The sequence below is a fragment of the Mus caroli genome, unplaced genomic scaffold (genome assembly GCF_978045245.1).
Source record: "Mus caroli unplaced genomic scaffold, Mus_caroli_1 scaffold_2, whole genome shotgun sequence".
Taxonomy (NCBI): Eukaryota; Metazoa; Chordata; class Mammalia; order Rodentia; family Muridae; genus Mus; species Mus caroli.
In genome coordinates this window covers 178,431,541-178,452,111 of record NW_028227257.1, presented here as the reverse complement: position 1 = coordinate 178,452,111, position 20,571 = coordinate 178,431,541, and the positions used below count along the sequence as shown (strand labels likewise).

The following is a 20,571-nucleotide window of genomic DNA, read 5'->3' as shown; positions in this document are numbered from 1 at the left end:
TAAATATGCACGAGATATATGGGACAGGATAAAATGTCCTCCTAGAGAGTGTTGGCTGCACTACTTTGGGTTCCAGAGACAGTCCTGACCAGAGGCATTGGTTCGGTCCCTTCTGAAGCCCCAGCCTTCTATATTAGCATCTATTACAGCACAGAACTCTAACACGTACCTTACCCTGCTGGCAGGAAATTCCTTGTTTTACTTTCAAACAGCAACTGCACAGCAGAGCACCAGTCTCACAGGACATGGCTATGTATCTGCCCAGCACTTAACAACTTCTGCTGTTGAATGATAGATGGTAGCTAGTTGTAATTGAGACTGATGGCATTCTGAATCCTTGTCTGCTAATACCCTTAAATATGGACTCTCCATCCATTCTTTCAACTATCAAGTATTGGTAGCTGAGTGTCTTCTAAGTGGGAGACTCTGTACTGTCTGGTGGGTGGGTGGGGCATGAAACATCACAGTTGGTTTTCAGGTCCCAAAGAAATACATGGCTAACTGATATGTCTATTAGCATGCCAAAAACACAACTGTTGGCCTTTTTAGGATCACTCAGTACCTGTGGCTCCTCCCAGCACTTCTTGCCCAGCCTCCTACCCTGAAGCTCTGCAGCCTAGAGGCTTCCCCCCTCCCCCTTCTGCCTTCTCATTCTATATATAAATCTGCCATCTTGGCCATGCGCTCTCTTGACTCTCTTCATTCTCTTTTGGTCTTCTTTCTTGTCTCTTTCTCTTCTTTTTCTTTCACTCTCTGACTTCTCTCTCCTCTCATAGCCCTGTTCAGGTTTGCTAGCTATGTTCAATCTGCTATTTTTCTCTCCTTGCTCTGGGATCTTCCAGATGTCTCTGGCTGTTCTCTCCTTCATATCTACAACAAAAACTATATCTAGGAGGGTCATGTTCTCATTCACATCCATTCGTGACCTTGAAGAGATCTCAGTTTCAAACAGACAATGTGCTGTGTTATCTGTAAGTCACGCAGGTTAAGTGTCTCTTTCATCACGCTGCCTTAGCAAAAGTGATGGTGGTGATTTAGAATAAAACCTCCTTTCTTTGAGAGTGGTCCAACAAACTGAAGTAGGAAGAGAGGTGTGAGCGTTATGTCTGTATTGTTGGTAGAAGACGTCATTTCTAACGCAATGAGTCCAGCTCTTGTTATTATCTTCTTAATAATCAAGATAAAAAACAGTAACCTCCCTGCCTCATGATGTCCTGTTTGCACCCTCCTGAAGTGTTGTTAATCAGTGTGACATATGTCAGCGTAAGTGACAGGAAACAGAAGTCGTTTATCTGGGACCTGGAAAAAGTAGAAAATGAATCCTAGCTTGGGGTGGGATTTGAATTGTTACTGTTTAAGCTATGCTTCCCCCCAACCACCCCACATAATTTTCCTCTAGTGAAAAAAGGAAAAATAAATGTATCTAAGCAGCTAATCCCCCAGTAACAAGCTCTTCCCTCCTTAGCTGTATCTCTCATAGGGATGGAGGTGTCTTTCCAGTACACTGCTCAGTCACAGGCATAGCCATGGTCACAGAAAGCCAGAAAAAAGAAAAAGAAAAGAAAAGAAAAGAAAAGGTAAAAAAAAATTATCAATGAATGAAAATACATGGGAAAAAAGACCAGGTCAGACAGCTCCACTGTGTCCCCTTTCAGGTCTGCTCAGCCTAAAGGGGAACAGAAACTAAAGGCTGAAGTTGACAAGCCTTGGGGAGATCATTTCAGACTTGCTCACTTTGTCTCTGCCTCATGATCATGTAAAGATTCAGGATGTGGAGAATATGAGGCAGCTGATGAAAGTGGTCTCTAACAAAGCAAATGGCTTGTGCCTCAGGGCAGAAATGGCAGTTAGGCTTCACCTCCCAAAAGATTTCCTATCTTCTGAATCCTGAGGCTGGGACTCTGGTATAACTAAGCGTCTTTCTCTTTCATCTATCTATCTATCTATCTATCTATCTATCTATCTATCTATCTATCTATCTATCTATCTATCATCCACCCATCTTCCTCCCTCCCTCCCTGCCTCCCTCCCTCCCTCCCTTCCTTCCTTCCTTCCTTTCTTCCATGAATATATGGTCTATATGTATTTGTGTATTGTATGTGCAGTATGTTGGTATGTTATCTGTGTGTATACATGCAAGCTATGTATGTATGGTATACTTGTGTGCACATGAGTATGTGATATATATTTAAGTGTAGGGCATGCACATGTGTATGTAGAGGTCAAAGGGCATTTGGGATTATGATCCTTACCTTTCTGTCTCATTTTTAAAGCTGTCTCTCTTGTTTTTGTGAGTGTGTTCACCAGGCTATCTGGCCTGCTAGCTTATGAACAATTCTCCTGTCTTGGCTTCCTGTTATCATAGGGGTGCTGGGATTACAGATGCGCAGTACTACATCCAGGCTGTTATGTGGGTTCTGGGGATGGAGCTCGGTTGCTCAGACATCTCCCCGTTAGAACTATCACCCCAGGTTCCACAGTTTCCTCCTCCCACCCTAAATTGTATTTTTGACTGTTGATCTAATTCCACACTAAAAGTTCATAGCTGATTATTATTTTTAAGACATGGTAAATGGACGCCCGATAACACTTGACGGATGTAGACCAGGCTTTGCTTCCTATGCTCTGTCACACAAACTAAGGGCTTTAGTAGTTCCTGAGTATCTACTAGAGCAGGCATCCTTTGTGGGGTGTGTGTGTGTGTATTCCTATAATTAGCAAGAAGTTTGTTCTCTGTTTTGAAGATGTGGGCATGAAGATGATGAGCTAGTGGGAACACAAAGAAAAACTCCTGTCTGTCACACAGAGAGAGGGTGGTTTCTGTATTTTACAAAAAAAAACCATAATTATCTCTGAACCTGCACCTGCATCTTCTAAATGTCTTCATAATCATCTTACTTGAATCTGTCATTAAAATCCCCCAACATAGGTGGGACAGATATAGCTTTTACTTTACAGAATAAGAACCTGAGTCATAGTGATATCAAGTGATGTATTTAAGGTCAGAGAGCAAGTGAGAAGCAAAACCAAAACAACATCCCCCCTTCCTGGTGTCTAATGTAGAAGAGAGCTCTGTCTGCGCAGTATTAATTTTGCTCATGAGCATAGTACTAATGAGCATCAGTAGTGAAAAGTAGCATGCAAGAGATAGGACATGTTTTCCCAAGACACACATTTCCTGATCCATTGCCCACTTCAAGTGTACTTGTTTCACTGGGAGAGTTCAGCTCTATAATAAGACCTACCTGGTCAGGTAGAAGTGAGGATAGCAAGCAGACTATAGGGGAGGTGCAGTGTTAGGCACTGCACTAAAAATTAGAGATGTGTCTGCAACAGAGTAGGTATCTGTGAATGTTATTGCTACATCATTATGCAATCTCAGAGTTTGTCTCACAAGGCTCTGCTACATTACTGCAACAGCAAGATGAAGTAATCAAAGTGAAGAAAATATAAACAGGGTGAGGGAAAGACCTCCATTCTCATACTACAGCCCCATATTACTAGTACTGTTAGTTTGTAAATAAATAATACAAGTCAACGTTAGTAATCCTACATTGATCAGCTGTTTTTCTTATGTCTTTGCTGAGCCTGAAGCTGCTTAAATTTTCCTCTAGAATTAATCTGGAAGCCTGCAGCTGCTGCTGAATACAGAGTTCATGTCCTGAAGGGTCAATATTTATTAACTTTACTGGGCCAGGGGTTATCAGACATTTGGTGAAATATCGTTCTGGGATTGTAGATATAGCTCAGGATATAGCCCAATTCCAGGTTAGTGACTAGTGACTTGGTGTGTGTGTGTGTTGGTTAAGATGTTTCTAGGTGAAATTAATATCTGAATAAAATGTATTGATCTCCCTATTGTGGCTGGGCCTCAGCCAATCAACTGAAGAACTGTGGAAAACAACAACAACAAAACCAACCAATCAAAAACAAAACAAAACAAACAAACAACACCCCCAACCTAAGTAAGAGAGAATCAAGACATTGACTTTTTTTCCACCTCAGACTTTGAAACTGGCTTTTATTGAGCTTGAAGCCTGTCTTTTATTGATAAATGATCTTTTATTTTTTATTTTGTTTTTGCCCTTGGAAGGTGTTATACTTGCTTGGGAAATGTAATCCACTGTATCGTTTGGGTTTTCTTCTTAAGAACAGAGTGCTGAGGCTGGAGATATAGCTCATGGGGCGAGGATGCTTGATGCTCTTCCAGAGAACCTGGGTTTGGTTCCCAGCACCTACATTAGGCTGTTCATAATCACCTGTAACTCTGGTGCCATGGAATTTGCTGCCAGAAAACAAGAGTCTATGGTTTGATCCAACTAGACACTAAGTTTCATGGGGAAGCCTGAACTAAGACAGCCAATCAGCCAGTTAAACTTGGTTTAACATCTATTTCTTTAACCCATATACAATGCTCGATGCACCAACTTTTATTTTCCCAAACAAAAATCTCATAGTCTGAGAGGCCCCAAATTCTTAAAATGTGTTTTATGTCTCTATCTGCAAAAACTGGTATTTCTGCCTTTAGTCCCAGCACTTGGGAAATAGAGGCAGGTGAGTTTGAGGCCAGCCTGGTCTACAGAGCAAATTCTAGAACAGCCAGGGCTACACAAAGAAACCTGATCTCAAAAAGCATCCCCCCACCAAAATTAAAAATAAAAATAAAGAAAAAGAAAAGAAAAAATGGCCTTTCTCACGTCTTGGTAATTGAATACATTAGGTACAGAGAGTGCCAATATGGTTCTTTAATTTATCTGAGAAGAAACTAGAGTCTGGTTGGCTTGGCTGATAGTTACATTATTTCATTACTTTGGCTGAAGCACATTTTCCCCTTCTGCTAAAGCTGTTGGTTAGGAATGCCAAGTATCCCTTTCTTTGTGAGACAGAGACACATTCATCTAGTAAGGCAGTAGGGAACCACCACAGATCCTTTGACTCTCAGCCAGCTTGGAAGTAGAAGCCTTAGGTAATTGTGCTAAGTCAAGGGTAACTTTGAATTAAAATTCCTTCAAAGCTAGCTATTTATTTTTATTTTTTAGATAATGGAGTGCAGGATGTCAGAATTAGGAGTTAGTTTAATACTATATTCCTAACTAGATATATTTAGGAAAATTATAGTAGTAGCCCCATTGGTGCTATTTGGGGGGGAGGGCCTATTTTATTGGGTACTTATATCTACCTCTCTTCCAACTCCTATTCTACCCTAATCCCTTCTAGCACCACCCCAACACTAGGTAGGAGAGAAAGGTTAGAGGGGAAAGGAGATAGAGCTCTTTAGATTACCTCTTGCTGATTAGGGGTGTCAGGTTTCTAGGCCAATCTTCATAGTCAGAATATACAGTACTCCAAAAGACCAGCAATCCAACAATAGCAAGCCCAGCAGTGGGAACCAGCAGCAGCTGGGACAGGATCAGGGGAAGCAGCAGCCACCACGGCCCTCTAGAGGCTCTCCCACTTATACCCTCTCCAGAGTCCCCCAATTTAAACTATTTTCTTCTGGCAAAGATCACGCTTTTGCTGGTGCACAAGGTAAATCATAATCACCCGCTATGAAGCAGCTTCTTACCCAACACCTGAGATGAAAACAAACACACAGTCCCTTAAAATAACTAGGTTTTTAAAGAAACTAAAACTCTCACTACCAGGCGCTAGGGCTATGACTTGTCTAGCTATATGTTCTTGTCCTAACAATGGGGTCATGTCTGGGATTCATTGTGTATGAGCGCATCATGTGTGGAAGTCAGAAAACGACAACTCATGGGAGTCACTTCTCTGGTTCCATCATGTGGGCACTGAATATCAAACTCAGGCTGTCAGTTTTGGGGACAAGCACCTTTACTCTCTGATCCATCTTGCGAATCCTGTTTTGAAATCTTAAAAAGCTATTTTATATCACTTAAAAAAATCAATACTAATTGGGGCTGGAGTAACTCAGAATTAAGAGTATCTGCTGCCTTTAGAGAGGATCCAGGTTCAGTGTATAGCACGGACAAGCTTCTTAGTGGCCCACAATCATCCATAACTCTAGTTCCGGGGAAACGGACACCTTCTGACCTCCTCAGTCATTAGGCAAGCACATGGTACACATACATCCATGCAGTCAAAACATTCTTACATGGCTGGTGGGTGTTACAAGTAGTGTCATCTTCTTCCTAAGTTGAACTTGTGCTCCACGAAATGCAGAGACCACTGAGTAGAAACATTCTAAATCTCTTGATATGTTGGAAGTAGGAGAGATATGAGCTTAATCCTGAAAACCCGTTGAATTGGTATTTTCTTTGCATACTGTGTAGAAAAGCCGTAAGTTTCAGGTTGGAAAACTGTAGTTCGTTGGCCCTGTGTTCTGTTGATCAGCTTGCAATTCCTTTGCCATATTTTATGCCTCATCTTCCTGAAATCTGGGGGTTAATAAAAAATTTGCTTTCATTTTCTCATTTGTTCATTTGCTCAATAAATATTTGTTAGATCACCTATTACAGATTATTACATTTAGTCTGTTAAACGGAAAGCTAATTTAGTATTCCGTACATTAGAATTAACTGGTGTGTTCATACACTCATTCATCAATAAACTAATTTAGTTCACAAATTGAGTTAATTTATGTATAGCTCAATGAGATAATTTGATTGATCATTACGTTTCTCATGATTTTCATGATTATTTCAGGGTACTTTACAATCCTGGGACAGCTCTTAGAGCATTAGTTTAGTTGTGTTTGCTCTTTGGAATCTTTCCATCTTGCATTATTTGAAAATCAGGAGTCCATGTATTCTCTTAAAGAATTTTGTAAATTTGTTTTTATTGGTTAGTTTCACAAATAAAGACTTATGTTTGAATTACACACGAACTCCTGAAAAAAGCCTTCACCCAATTATATATATTGTGTGGATTCTATGTACACATATGTATACATGCATGTCAAAACTAGAAGTCAATGTTAGAAGTCCATTACTTCCTTTTTTTTTTTTTTGAGACAGGGTCTTTCATTGAACCCAGAGCTTACCAGTTTGGTTAGACCAGCTGGGCATAGCAATTATAGGCATTCTCCTGTCTCTGGCTCTCCAGTACTGGGACTGTAGGGACTTACAGTGGATTTTATAATGTGGATCCTAGGGGCTCAAACTCATGTTCTCATACCTGCAAGACCTAGGTCCTAGGTCCTCAAGGAGATGCTTTTAATGTGACATATAATCTGGTACCTCTTCCCTGCATCCCCTTGGCTCTGTCTTCTGCCTGTCTGGCTTGCAGTCCTTGTGTATATCTTGGTCTTGTCCTTCCTTGTCCCTACCTCAGACTTTACCCCTTTTCTCTCAGCCTTACTTTACATCTGCCTTGTCCCTGAGAAAAGCTGCTTCTGCAATTCCTGCATGAAATAATTCTCATATATAATAATTCTCATAATTCAGAATTCTGAATCCAGTCACAAGAGTCCAATGGTTCCTACAGTTAAGGAACCGGTGATTTCCTGTTACACTCGGAGCAGTACTAAAGACTTATTCTCAGAAAGAGCCCACTTTGGCTTATACAGCGACCTTGTTGAAATGGCTAACATTCTGACACTGGACTCCACAGCCCAGAATTAAGAGATGTACAGTTCACTGTGAAGGGAAAGAGAAGGATTCGTGGTAACGACAGTCACTGGGATGAGAGGGTAGAAGTAGAGGGTCAACTTTCCATAGCTTCTTCTTTCCTTGATAACCTCCTTTAATTAGAGGATCAGACCTGGGCTTACAGGGACAGTCTTCTTTTGTAATTAAATTAGAAAAATGTTAAATAAGCACAATCAAGTCTAATCTACTCTTGAGGATTTTCTGCTGAACTCCAGGAAGGAAATCTGTCGCTGAAAAACAGATGGATTCTAACAGTTGTACCACAGAAATTACACATTGGACCATCTCTGCCGTTGAAACAGAATACCTGATATAGAAAGATAGACATCTTTATCTCAGGAAGGTTGTTTGTAACCACATCCTGGGATGGCAAGAATCGTTGTCATGGACATGCGCCATAAAGAAGTACTATGGTGGTGGTTCCGGAAAGGAGTTCTGATAAATCTGGAAAAGGACTGCAGTGCAGGCCTGCTGAAGAGGGGTTTGAGCGGTGGCCAAGCAGAGCGTGAGGAAATCAGTGAGATTCATGCAGAAGAAGGAAGCATGGAAAACTTAGGAGACCATTATATTGTCCTGGAAAATCATGTCTATTGATCCAGGAAGCAACAAAACAATAGAACGAGGGTCAGGTGGAGATGACTATTGTAAGCCTTTCTGTTGGCTTTATGGTCATGGTTTTGTTGACTCCAAGTAAATATAAAATGGTAATAAAATCCTTGTAGTTTGAGCATCCCAAACAGACCAGATCCTGTTATAATTCCCATAAGTCAAACAATAGCATCTGAAGACTCTTTGCCAGTGCCCTCTTTTTATTATGTGTATACATATTCCACTGCTCTGAAAGAGAAATACTTTCAAATCATGGTTTTGAAAATGTGAGCTCAATACATCTTAGTGCATTATTTTAATTCTTAATTGTTGGTAGATTTGTGAGCAATGAGTATTTGTGGACAGTCCCCCGCTTTGCTAATGATTACTGTGGTAATTATTACAATTCAGCTATTTTTCCCTGTTTCTGTGGTTTACTTTCCCAAAAGGAAGAAGGGAAGGCTTGTAGTAACAGTAACAGTAACAGTAAACGCTACAAACAAATGTTAGTATTGCAGATGGGACAGAAAGGACTTACTTTGGAGTACAGTGTTAAAGTATATCTTCTTAAAAGCTTTGATTATTGTCCTGAGATTCAAAATTCCAAATATAAAATTCTTCAGCCAAGGAAACTATTCCTGCCCAGTACCCGTAGAAGGAGATTAAACTCCATTGAAGTGTTTTTCTTTTCTTTTCTTTCTTTCTTTTTGGAAGATAATTTCGTAATTATATTTATGTACAGAAAACTTAGTGTATGTACATTTAGCCCAGTTTGGTGGCGAGTTCTTTAGCCTTTGCCTTTTCCAGCTTGGTAATGGGAGCCACAGACTTAGGACCCAGGACATTGCCTCCTCAGTGGCAGCGGATCTTGTCATATCTGTGATTGTAATTGGTCCTAATAGCTTCCACCAGCTTAGCCAGAGCACCCTTGTCTTCTGAGTTAACCTGTGTGAAGGCAACAGTGATTCATGTCTTTCTGTGGACCAGGCCCCGAGCCTGGCCTTTCTCTTGATGATGCAGTAGAGCACACACTCCTATCTTTCGACACCGGGCAGGCAGGAAAACCACCAGCTCAATGGGGTCTACATCATGGGCAATCACCACCAGCTGAGCCTTCTTGTTCTCCACCAAGGTGGTGACTGTATTGACTCCTGCTCAGAGAACAGGTGATCTCGTCACTGGGACGTCCCCTTTGCCAGCAGCTTTCTTCTCAGCACGGGCCAGTAGCCTTTGCTTCTTCTCTGGCCTGTACTTGTCGCCAGCTTAAGCAGCTGGGTAGCTTTTGCTTGTTCAGTGCCTGGGTGAACTGATTAAGCTGCTTATAGAGGATGGCTCTTTGCCGCTGCAGCCTGATGTAGCCAGGCCACTTGATGAAGCATGTGAGATCTCTTTTAAGTTGAATGTTCTGCCCAATGCCGACGTTCGTGGGTCTTTTCTCAAATGAAGGTTTACTACCTTTTTGGACTCCTGTTTCTTCACGATGGCGGGGGCTGGGGCCACCTTCTTCCCCTTGGCCTTCTTCCCTTTGGCATCTTGCATGGCTGGAGGAGAGAGCAGTTGAAGTGTTTTATTATGATGAAAACAGTTCATTTAGCATATAATCTCAAAGAAGATATCGTTCATGTTTCTGGTGCAAACAAAGATTGTATCTTCATGACTTAGGTGCTTTTAAAACATATTCATATTATTAAAGAATAAATTTAAAATATATGACTTTTTAAAAAATGTATTTCATTATAGTCCATAGCATGCTAACAAACATTCATAAAATTACTTTTATGCTCTTCATTGATAACTGGTCACAGTTATAGATTTAAATTCCTTAAATATTGTAGATAAGTCTCCTAAGACTTGTAATATAAAGCTAACACAGATAATATATTCACATGTACTGATGTACAAAATCTTAGATTTCCCTAAGCTTTTCATTACCGTTTGAAAATTGGCTTTACTATGTCAGTTTAAAAACATGTGTGTAAGTCTATTAATTGTAGCACATTACTTAGGATGATACAAAAAATATAACACACAAAGTATTGCATATATTAACATGTAAAATATTAGTAGTATGATTTTTATTCACTGAATCATATTTGTACTTAATTCTAATTTTTCTTGAAATTAAAATACATAAGCAAAGGGAAGGGAATTTTGTTTTTAAATGGGAATTAAAACTAGAAATAAAAAATGTCAGATTCATTAACTAGACTGTGCTTTGCTCTTAGCTCTGCCCAGTGTTTATTTCATATATTTGGTAGTTTAATACACAAACACAGTAAATCTTTATGTGCTCTTGATTAATTAATTTCATCACTAAGAAATGACTTTTTAAATGGAATAATGAATATGCTCAAAGTACATTATATACATTATAAAATATAATAAAACCCATTGTTTTGTGCAATTAATATGCACTGATAAAAACAAAAAGATTATATATACATATATATGTATATGTGTATACATACACACACACAGACACACACACACATATCAAGGAGCAATTATATAGTCCTACTTTCATTCATTTATCTCCCAAGGAATGTGGAGATATTTTTTTCAGGAAATATGAGAGTCCCATCCCAAGTACGTTAAGATAAACATTGTACAGGCCAAGTTGCACATAAATGGAAGAGGCAGATATGGATGGGAAGTGTAGAACTATCTACCAGCAGCATCTCACCAGTAGGCTGCTCTGTTAGGCCTTCAGTAGCAATGGCTTACATCAAATTGGTTCAGACTCCAAATTGATGTCTCAGGTCTTCTGAATTCATTCTCTTCCTTGTTTTTTTTTTAAAGCGTATTTATTTTTATCTTATGTGTATGAGTGTGTGACTGAATGTATGTATGTGCACTGTGTGCATCCCTGTTGCCTAAGAAGGTCAGAATTGTACATGAGGCCCCCTAAACCTGGAATTAAAGATGGTTGTATGGTGCTGTATGGGTGCTGGAAACCAAACCAGGTCCTTTGCTAGAGCGACAAATGCTCTTAACCATTGGGACATTCTCTACCCCTACACGCTTGTTCTTTGTCATGACTGTCAACTGTTTCTGTCCTCTGACAATTAGGGCAAGTGGCATCATGTGACTTTCCCGCTAAATCATCTCCCTCTTTGCTCAACTCTCTAAATGGATTCAATCTACTTAAATGTTAGCTTCTATTCTGAGTTCTTTCTACATTCTTTCTATGGAGACATGAGCTGGCGTTTTAATTGATATTTTCAGGACCTTGTTATCTCCTGCAGGAGTCCGTCAGTCTAATGTTGGACAGACCGGGGTGTGTCAGTAAGCAGGAATATGATTAAGGGATGGTTTGGTAGCAATGAGTTGTCAATGTTTTAAGAATTAATACCATTCATTTAGGAAAGTTTCCTTTTTAGTCATTTCACATAATTTACACTCTGCAGTTCAAGTCATGACAATTTACCTAAGTTGCCTGTGTGGCAATTGGTACCTGGAAGGAAGCAGACCCACCAGTGTCTGCCTTGTAAATGGCTTAGCTCGCTTTTAGGCCTTACTTGGATCTAATTAGGAACACCCTGTCAAGGGAGAGAGGTTGATGAAAACAGGGACCATGGCCAAGAGGTTCAGAAGAAAATCAGGATTTTAAGACAGGAGTTTATAGGGGTGGGAAGATAGCTTAGTGGGCAGACGTGCTAGACACACTGACCTGTTGCCCTGAGTTGGCTTTCCTGGAGTTGACCTGAAAGGCCAGATGCAGAGTCATACCTCTGTCATCCCAGCATTCCAGGTGGTGAGATAAGAGACAGAGACAGAAACATTACCAGAAAGCTGGGTATATACTGAGAGGTGTGGAGAGCCAAGAAAGCAGAAAAAGCTGTGCCCAGCAAGGTGGAAGGCTAGGACTGACCCACTAAAGCTGCCCTCTGCCCTCCACAGGAGTCCTGTGGCTCAGGAGTGCTCAAACTCGTCAATACATGCCCCCCCAAAGTTAATGACAGATGGCTCAGAAGTGGAATGTGGTATAAACAGATCACACCGGCACAGATTAGAAAGTAATTCTGAGGCTACCTGCCCTGTGATCTTTTCAATCCAAGGACTGAAGACCTTGGTTGAGATGCACAGCATCTTACAGGATACTTAAAGCTATAAGATGTTCCATCTCTAATACCACGAAATCAGATTTTGTGAACATTGAGGTTGAAGATTGTAGAAACCAAATAATGAAGGCATTGGGAAATGTAGCCTTTGGCACCGGCACTCCAAGACTCCAAGCTCCGGACCTAAACAATTAATTGCACAGTACAGTGGAAAACTCCCCCTTGCAGTTCAAATACAAAACAGCATTGTTTTGCTTGTTTCTCTAATGAATTGTATATTGAAACCAGGAAGGGAAGAGTCCCAGCTCCATTCACACTCCAAGAAGAGTCCTGTGTGAATCCAAGTCCACCCAGGGGCTGGCAGTGGACAGCCGTGACCAGCCGTGACCAGCCCTCCACAATGTCAACATGGCAGGTGGGTTTTTTCCTCTCCGCACTCTTGCAAACAATCACTGCCTTAAGAGTCCCAATTATACCTTGAAGGCACCCAGTGTCCTGAGGCTCCCTTAGCTCTAACGAGGGAGGACGATAGACTGGCTTTGATGTTCAGCTGCATGCTTTCTGATGATGGAGGAGAGGGCTCAGATTCCATTCGGATTTTGCCTTTTAAGTCTTCATTATTCAGAAGCCCTGTTGAAGTGAGCTGTTCATTTATCTGGGAGCAGCTGCATGCAGGATTGCATGGTTGGATTGCTTATGCCACAGAGTCAATCTGGGAGGAAGCACTTTTGAATATTTATTTAATTCAATTATTCCTTGGTGGCACACTCACTCCCTTCTAAGCCGTGGCACTGGATTCTGTAACCACTAGAATGTTTCCATGAAAGAGATCAAGAAATCTGACCTGACTTGTAAAACGCAACTCAGCCCTAATATGAGACAAATCCACTCTGTCTCTTCTGCCTGTTTCTCTCACATGCGACATTAATGCCTATTTTGGCCCAGAATGTCACAGCTGCAAAGCAGGGCTGTTCCCTCCTGTTCTGTTCTTATGAGCTCCCTGCAGAGTCTGCCAGAAGAGTCATATTCTTGACTGGTAGGCCCTAGTGGCTGGAACAGTTCTCAAATAAGTCATTACAAAGCTGGGCCAAGTAAGACTTTCTGGCTGCCCTGGGGAACTGTCTGGGACTAGATGATGCTTCATCTAAGGATCAGGGAAAAAAACCCACTAAAGATGACCCCAAGACAAGGAATTGATTTAGTGTCAGCTTGGAAAATCTGTGGGGCTCAGAGGACACACACACACACCAGACACAAAGACAGACAGACAGACACACAGACAGGCAGACAGACAGGCAGACAGACAGACACAAAGACACACACACACACACAGACATGCATGCATGTATGCACACATACATGCACACAGGCAGACACAAAGAGACAGATACACAGATGTATAGACAGGTACACATACATAGTGATTGAAAGGATTATTGTCATGAATATAGGTCAACATACCAAAAGAAATACAAGTATTTTACTCTCTCTCTCTCTCTCTCTCTCTCTCTCTCTCTCTCTCTCTCTCTCTCTCTCTCTCTCGTGTGTGTGTGTGTGTGTGTGTGTGTGTGTGTGTGTGTGTGTGTGTATACACATGTGCAGGCTCACATGCCGTGGTGACTAGGTGGAAGTCAAGTGCCAGCTTGCAGGCATTAATTCTCTCACTTCACTGTGTAACTTCTGGGGTGGATCTCAGGTCATCAGGCTTGGCAGTAAGTGCCTTTACCTGCTGAGCCATCTAATTGGCCTTTACTTTATTTGTGAGGCGGGGTCTCTCCCTATACCAGGAGTCCACTGACTCGATTAGCTATCCAGCAAACCCCAGGGATCATCTTTATCTCCCCAGCTCTGTGATCACTGGCATACACGCTCCACCTGTCTTTTTGTTTTGTTTTTTTTAATTTTTAGTATTTTTATTACATATTTTCCTCAATTACATTTCCAATGCTGTCCCAAAAGTCCCCCATAGCGCCCCCCACTTCCCTACCCACCCATTCCCATTCTTTTGGCCCTGGCATTCCCCTATATTGGGGCATATAAAGTTTGCAAGTCCAATGGGCCTCTCTTTCCAGTGATGGCCGACTAGGCCATCTTTCGATACATATGCAGCTAGAGACAAGAGCTCCGGGGTTCTGGTTAGTACATCATGTTGTTCCAACAATAGGGTTGCAGATCCCTTTAGCTCCTTGGGTACTTTCTCTAGCTTCTCCATTGGGAGCCCTGTGATACATCCAATAGCTGACTGTGAACATCCACTCCTGTGTTTGCTAGGCCCCAGCATCTTCTCACAAGAGACAGCTATATTTGGGTCCTTTCAGCAAAATCTTGCTAGTGTATGCAATGGTGTCAGCGTTTAGAAGCTGATTATGGGATGGATCCCTGGATACGGCAGTCTCTAAATGGTCCATCCTTTCATCACATCTACGAACTTTGTCTCTGTAACTCCTTCCCTGGGTGTTTTGTTCCCAATTCTAAGAAGGGGCACAGAATCCACACTTTGGTCTTCATTCTTCTTGAGTTTCATGCGTTTAGCAAATTGTATCTTATATCTTGGGTATCCTAAGTTTTGGGCTAATATCCACTTATCAGTGAATACATATTGTGTGAGTTCTTTTGTGATTGTGTTACCTCACTCAAGATGATGCCCTCCAGGTCCATCCATTTGGCTAGGAATTTCATAAATTCATTCTTTTTAATAGCTGAGTAGTACTCCATTGTGTAAATGTACCATAATTTCTGTATCCATTCCTCTGTTGAGGGACATCTGGGTTCTTTCCAGCTTCTGGCTATTATAAATAGGGCTGCTATGAACATAGTGGAGCATGTGTCCTTTTTACCGGTTGGGACATCTTCTGGATATATGCCCAGGAGAGGTATTGCTGGATCCTCCGGTAGTACTATGTCCAATTTTCTGAGGAACCGCCAGACTGATTTCCAGAGTGGTTGTACAAGCTTGCAATCCCACCAACAATGGAGGAGTGTTCCTCTTTCTCCACATCCTCGCCAGCATCTGCTGTCACCTGAATTTTTGATCTTAGCCATTCTGACTGGTGTGAGGTGGAATCTCAGGGTTGTTTTGATTTGCATTTCCCTGATGATTAAGGATGTTGAACATTTTTTCAGGTGCTTCTCTGCCATTCGGTATTCCTCAGGTGAGAATTCTTTGTTCAGTTCTGAGCCCCATTTTTTAATGGGGTTATTTGACTTTCTGGAGTCCACCTTCTTGAGTTCTTTATATATATTGGATATTAGTCCCTTATCTGATTTAGGATAGGTGAAGATCCTTTCCCAATCTGTTGGTGGTTTTTTTGTCTTATTGATGGTGTCTTTAGCCTTGCAGAAGCTTTGCAGTTTCATGAGGTCCCACTTGTCAATTCTCGATCTTACAGCACAAGCCATTACTGTTCTATTCAGGAATTTTTCCCCTGTGCCCATATCTTCAAGGCTTTTCCCCACTTTCTCCTCTATAAGTTTCAGTGTCTCTGGTTTTATGTGAAGTTCCTTGATCCACTTAGACTTGACCTTAGTACAAGGAGATAGGAATGGATCGATTCGCATTCTTCTACATGTTAACAACCAGTTGTGCCAGCACCATTTGTTGAAAATGCTGTCTTTCTTCCACTGGATGTTTTTAGCTCCCTTGTCGAAGATCAAGTGACCGTAGGTGTGTGGGTTCATTTCTGGGTGTTCAATTCTATTCCATTGGTCTATTTGTCTGTCACTATACCAGTACCATGCAGTTTTTATCACAATTGCTCTGTAGTAGAGCTTTAGGTCCGGCATGGTGATTCCACCAGAGGTTCTTTTATCCTTGAGAAGAGTTTTTGCTATCCTAGGTTTTTTGTTATTCCAGATGAATTTGCAGATTGCACTTTCTAATTCGTTGAAGAATTGATTTGGAATTTTGATGGGGATTGCATTGAATCTGTAGATTGCTTTTGGCAAGATAGCCATTTTTACAATGTTGATCCTGCCAATCCATGAGCATGGGAGATCTTTCCATCTTCTGAGATCTTCTATAATTTCTTTCTTCAGAGACTTGAAGTTTTTATTATACAGATCTTTCACTTCCTTAGTTAGAGTCACGCCAAGATATTTTATATTATTTGTGACTATTGAGAAGGGTGTTGTTTCCCTAATTTCTTTCTCAGCCTGTTTATTCTTTGTGTAGAGAAAGGCCATTGATTTGTTTGAGTTAATTTTATATCCAGCTACTTCACCGAAGCTGTTTATCAGGCTTAGGAGTTCTCTGGTGGAATTTTTAGGGTCACTTATATATACTATCATATCATCTGCAAAAAGTGATATTTTGACTTCATCTTTTCCAATTTGTATCCCTTTGATCTCCTTTTGTTGTCGAATTGCTCTGGCTAGGACTTCAAGTACAATGTTGAGTAGGTATGGAGAAAGTGGACAGCCTTGTCTAGTCCCTGATTTTAGAGGGATTGCTTCAAGCTTCTCACCATTTACTTTGATGTTGGCTACTGGTTTGCTGTAGATTGCTTTTATCATGTTTATGTATGGGCCTTGAATTCCTGATCTTTCCAAGACTTTTATCATGAATGGGTGTTGGATCTTGTCAAATGCTTTTTCCGCATCTAACGAGATGACCATGTGGTTTTTGTCTTTGAGTTTGTTTATATACTGGATTACGTTGATGGATTTCCGTATATTGAACCATCCCTGCATCCCTGGGATGAAACCTACTTGGTCAGGATGGATGATTGTTTTGATGTGTTCTTGGATTCGGTTAGCAAGAACTTTATTGAGGATTTTTGCATCAATATTCATAAGGGATATTGGTCTGAAGTTTTCTATCTTTGTTGGGTCTTTTTGTGGTTTAGGTATCAGAGTAATTGTGGCTTCATAGAATGAGTTGGGTAGAGTACCTTCTGTTTCTATTTTGTGGAATAGTTTGTGAAGAACTGGGATTAGATCTTCTTTGAAGGTCTGATAGAACTCTGCACTAAACCCATCTGGTCCTGGGCTTTTTTTAGTTGGGAGACTATTAATGACTGCTTCTATTTCTTTGGGGGATATAGGGCTGTTTAGATCATTAATCTGATCTTGATTCAACTTTGGTACCTGGTATCTGTCTAGGAACTTCTCAATTTCATCCAGGTTCTCCAGTTTTGTTGAGTATAGCCTTTGGTAGAAGGATCTGATGGTGTTTTTGATGTCTTCAGGATCTGTTGTTATGTCTCCTTTTTCATTTCTGATTTTGTTAATTAGGATGCTTTCCCTGTGCCCTCTAGTGAGTCTGGCTAAGGGTTTATCTATCTTGTTGATTTTCTCAAAGAACCAGCTCCTTGATTGGTTGATTCTTTGAATAGTTCTTGTTTCCACTTGGTTGATTTCGCCCCTGAGTTTGATTATTTCCTGCCTTCTACTCCTCTTGGGTGAATTTGCTTCCTTTTGTTCTAGTGCTTTTAGGTATGTTGTCAAGCTGCTAATATGTGCTTTCTCTAGTTTCCTTTTGGAGGCACTCAGAGCTATGAGTTTTCCTCTTAGAAATGCTTTCATTGCATCCCATAAGTTTGGGTATGTTGTGGCTTCATTTTCATTGAACTCTAAAAAGTCCTTAATTTCTTTCTTTATTCCTTCCTTGACCAAGGTATCATTGAGAAGAGTGTTGTTCAGTTTCCACGTGAATGTTGGCTTTCTATTATTTATTTTATTATTGAAGATCAGCCTTAGTCCATGGTGATCTGATAGGATGCATGGGACAATTTCAATATTTTTGTATCTGTTGAGGCCTGTTTTGTGACCAATTATGTGGTCAATTTTGGAGAAGGTACCATGAGGTGCTGAGAAGAAGGTATATCCTTTTGTTTTAGGATAGAATGTTCTGTAGATATCTGCCAGATCCATTTGATTCATAATTTCTCTTAGTTTCTCTGTGTCCCTGTTTAGTTTCTGTTTCCATGATCTGTCCATTGGTGGTGTGTTGAAGTCTCCCACTATTATTGTATGAGGTGCAATGTGTGCTTTGAGATTTACTAAAGTTTCTTTAATGAATGTGGCTGCCTTTGTATTTGGAGCATAGATATTCAGGATTGATAGTTCCTCTTGGAGGATTTTACCTTTGATGAGTATGAAGTGTCCCTCCCTGTCTTTTTTAATGACTTTGGGTTGGAAGTCAATCTTATCAGATATTAGAATGGCTACTCCAGCTTGTTTCTTCATGCCATTTGCTTGGAAAATTGTTTTCCAGCCTTTCATTCTGAGGTAGTGTCTATCTTTTTCTCTGAGATGAGTTTCCTGTAAGCAGCAAAATGTTGGATCTTGTTTGTGTAGCCAGTTTGTTAGTCTATGTCTTTTTATCGGGGAGTTGAGTCCATTGATATTAAGAGATATTAAGGAAAAGTAATTGTTGTTTCCTGTTATTTTTGTTGTTAAAGTTGGCATTCTGTTCTTGTGGCTGTCTTCTTTTAGGTTTGTTGAGGGATTACCTTCTTGTTGTTTCTAGGGCGTGGTTCCTGTCCTTGTATTGGTTTTTTTTCTGTTATTATCCTTTGAAGGGCTGGATTCGTGGAGAGATAATGTGTGAATTTGGTTTTGTCGTGGAATACTTTGGTTTCTCCATCTATGTTAATTGAGAGTTTGGCTGGGTATAGTAGCCTGGGCTGGAATTTGTGTTCTTTTAGTGTCTGTATAACATCCGTCCAGGATCTTCTGGCTTTCATAGTCTCTGGTGAAAAATCTGGTGTAATTCTGATAGGCTTGCCTTTATATGTTACTTGGCCTTTTTCTCTTACTGCTTTTAGTATTCTATCTTTATTTAGAGCATTTGTTGTTCTGATTATTATGTGTCGGGAGGTATTTCTTTTCTGGTCCAGTCTATTTGGAGTTCTGTAGGCTTCTTGTATATTCATGGGCATCTCTTTCTTTAGATTTGTGAAGTTTTCTTCTATAATTTTGTTGAAGATGTTTGCTGGTCCTTTGAGTTGAAAATCTTCATTCTCATCCACTCCTATTATCCGTAGGTTTGGTCTTCTCATTGTGTCCTGTATTTCTTGGATGTTTTGAGTTAGGATCTTTTTGCATTTTACATTTTCCTTGATTGTTGTGCCGATGTTCTCTATGGAATCTTCTGCACCTGAGATTCTCTCTCCCATCTCTTGTATTCTGTTGCTGATGCTGGTATCTATGGTTCCAGATTTCTTTCCTAGGGTTTCTATCTCCAGTGTTGCCTCATTTTGGGTTTTCTTTATTGTATCTACTTCCCTTTTTAGGTCTAGTATGGTTTTGTTCATTTCCATCATCTGTTTGGATGTGTTTTCCTGTTTTTCATTAAGGACTTCTACCTGTTTGACTATGTTATCCTGTTTTTCTTTAAGGATTTGTAACTCTTTAGCAGTGTTCTCCTGCAATTCTTTAAGGGATTTTTGTGCTTCCTCTTTAATGTCTTCTACCTGTTTACCAGTGTTCCTTTGTATTTCTTTAAGTGTGTTATTAAAGTCCTTCTTGAAGTCCTCTACCATCATCATGAGATATGCTTTTAGATCCATGTCTAGCTTTTCCGGTGTGTTGGGGTGCCCTGGACTGGGCGAAATGGGAGTGCTGGGTTCTGATGATGGTGAGTGGTCTTGGTTTCTGTTAGTAAGATTATTACGTTTACCTTTCGCCATCTGGTAATCTCTGGGGTTAGTTGTTGTCGTTGTCACTGTTTAAAGATTGGAGCAGAAGCTGTGTTCCACTCACCAGCAGTCTCAAAATCCTGTGGCGGGGGTCCTGGGTAGCTGGCGGTACCCCGGTTCTGGTCCAGCCGGAAGAGCCCTGTGGTCCTACTCAGGCCGGTTTTCTGCTTCTCTAACTAATGCAGTCTGAGGTCCCGCGCGCGCAATTGGATTGGAGCAGAAGCTGTGTTCCACTCACCAGAAGTCTTAAGATCTTGTGGTGGGTGTTGTGGGTAGCTGGCGAGTGTCAGCCGACCCTGTGCCCTAGCTACCCCGGTGCTTTTCTGACCGGAAGAGGCTTGTGGCCCTACTCAGGCCGGATTTCTGCCTCCCCAACCAAAGCAGTCTCAGATCCCGCGTGATTGGACTGGAGCAGAAGCTGTGTTCCACTCACCAGCAGTCTCAAAATCCTGTGGCGGGGGTTGTGGGTAGCTGGCGGGTGTCAGCCGACCCTGCGCTCTAGCTACCCAGGTGCTGGTCCGGCCGGATGAGCCCACCTGTCTTTTTGTATGTGTGCTGCAGCCCTTACACTTCCTGGGCAGCACTTTACCAACTGAGCTGGCTCCCCAGTCTGCATTTTTTACTCTTAAATATTGGTCAGTGTAAATAAGCTCTGATATATGTATGTTTCTG

At 41.0% G+C, this 20,571-nt stretch overlaps 1 protein-coding gene across 1 annotated transcript in view; it reads left to right on the top strand.

Moving 5' to 3' along the window:
* Fam107b (family with sequence similarity 107 member B) overlaps positions 1 to 20,571 on the top strand; it is a 234,663-nt gene that overhangs the window by 118,280 nt on the left and 95,812 nt on the right. The window lies entirely within an intron of this gene.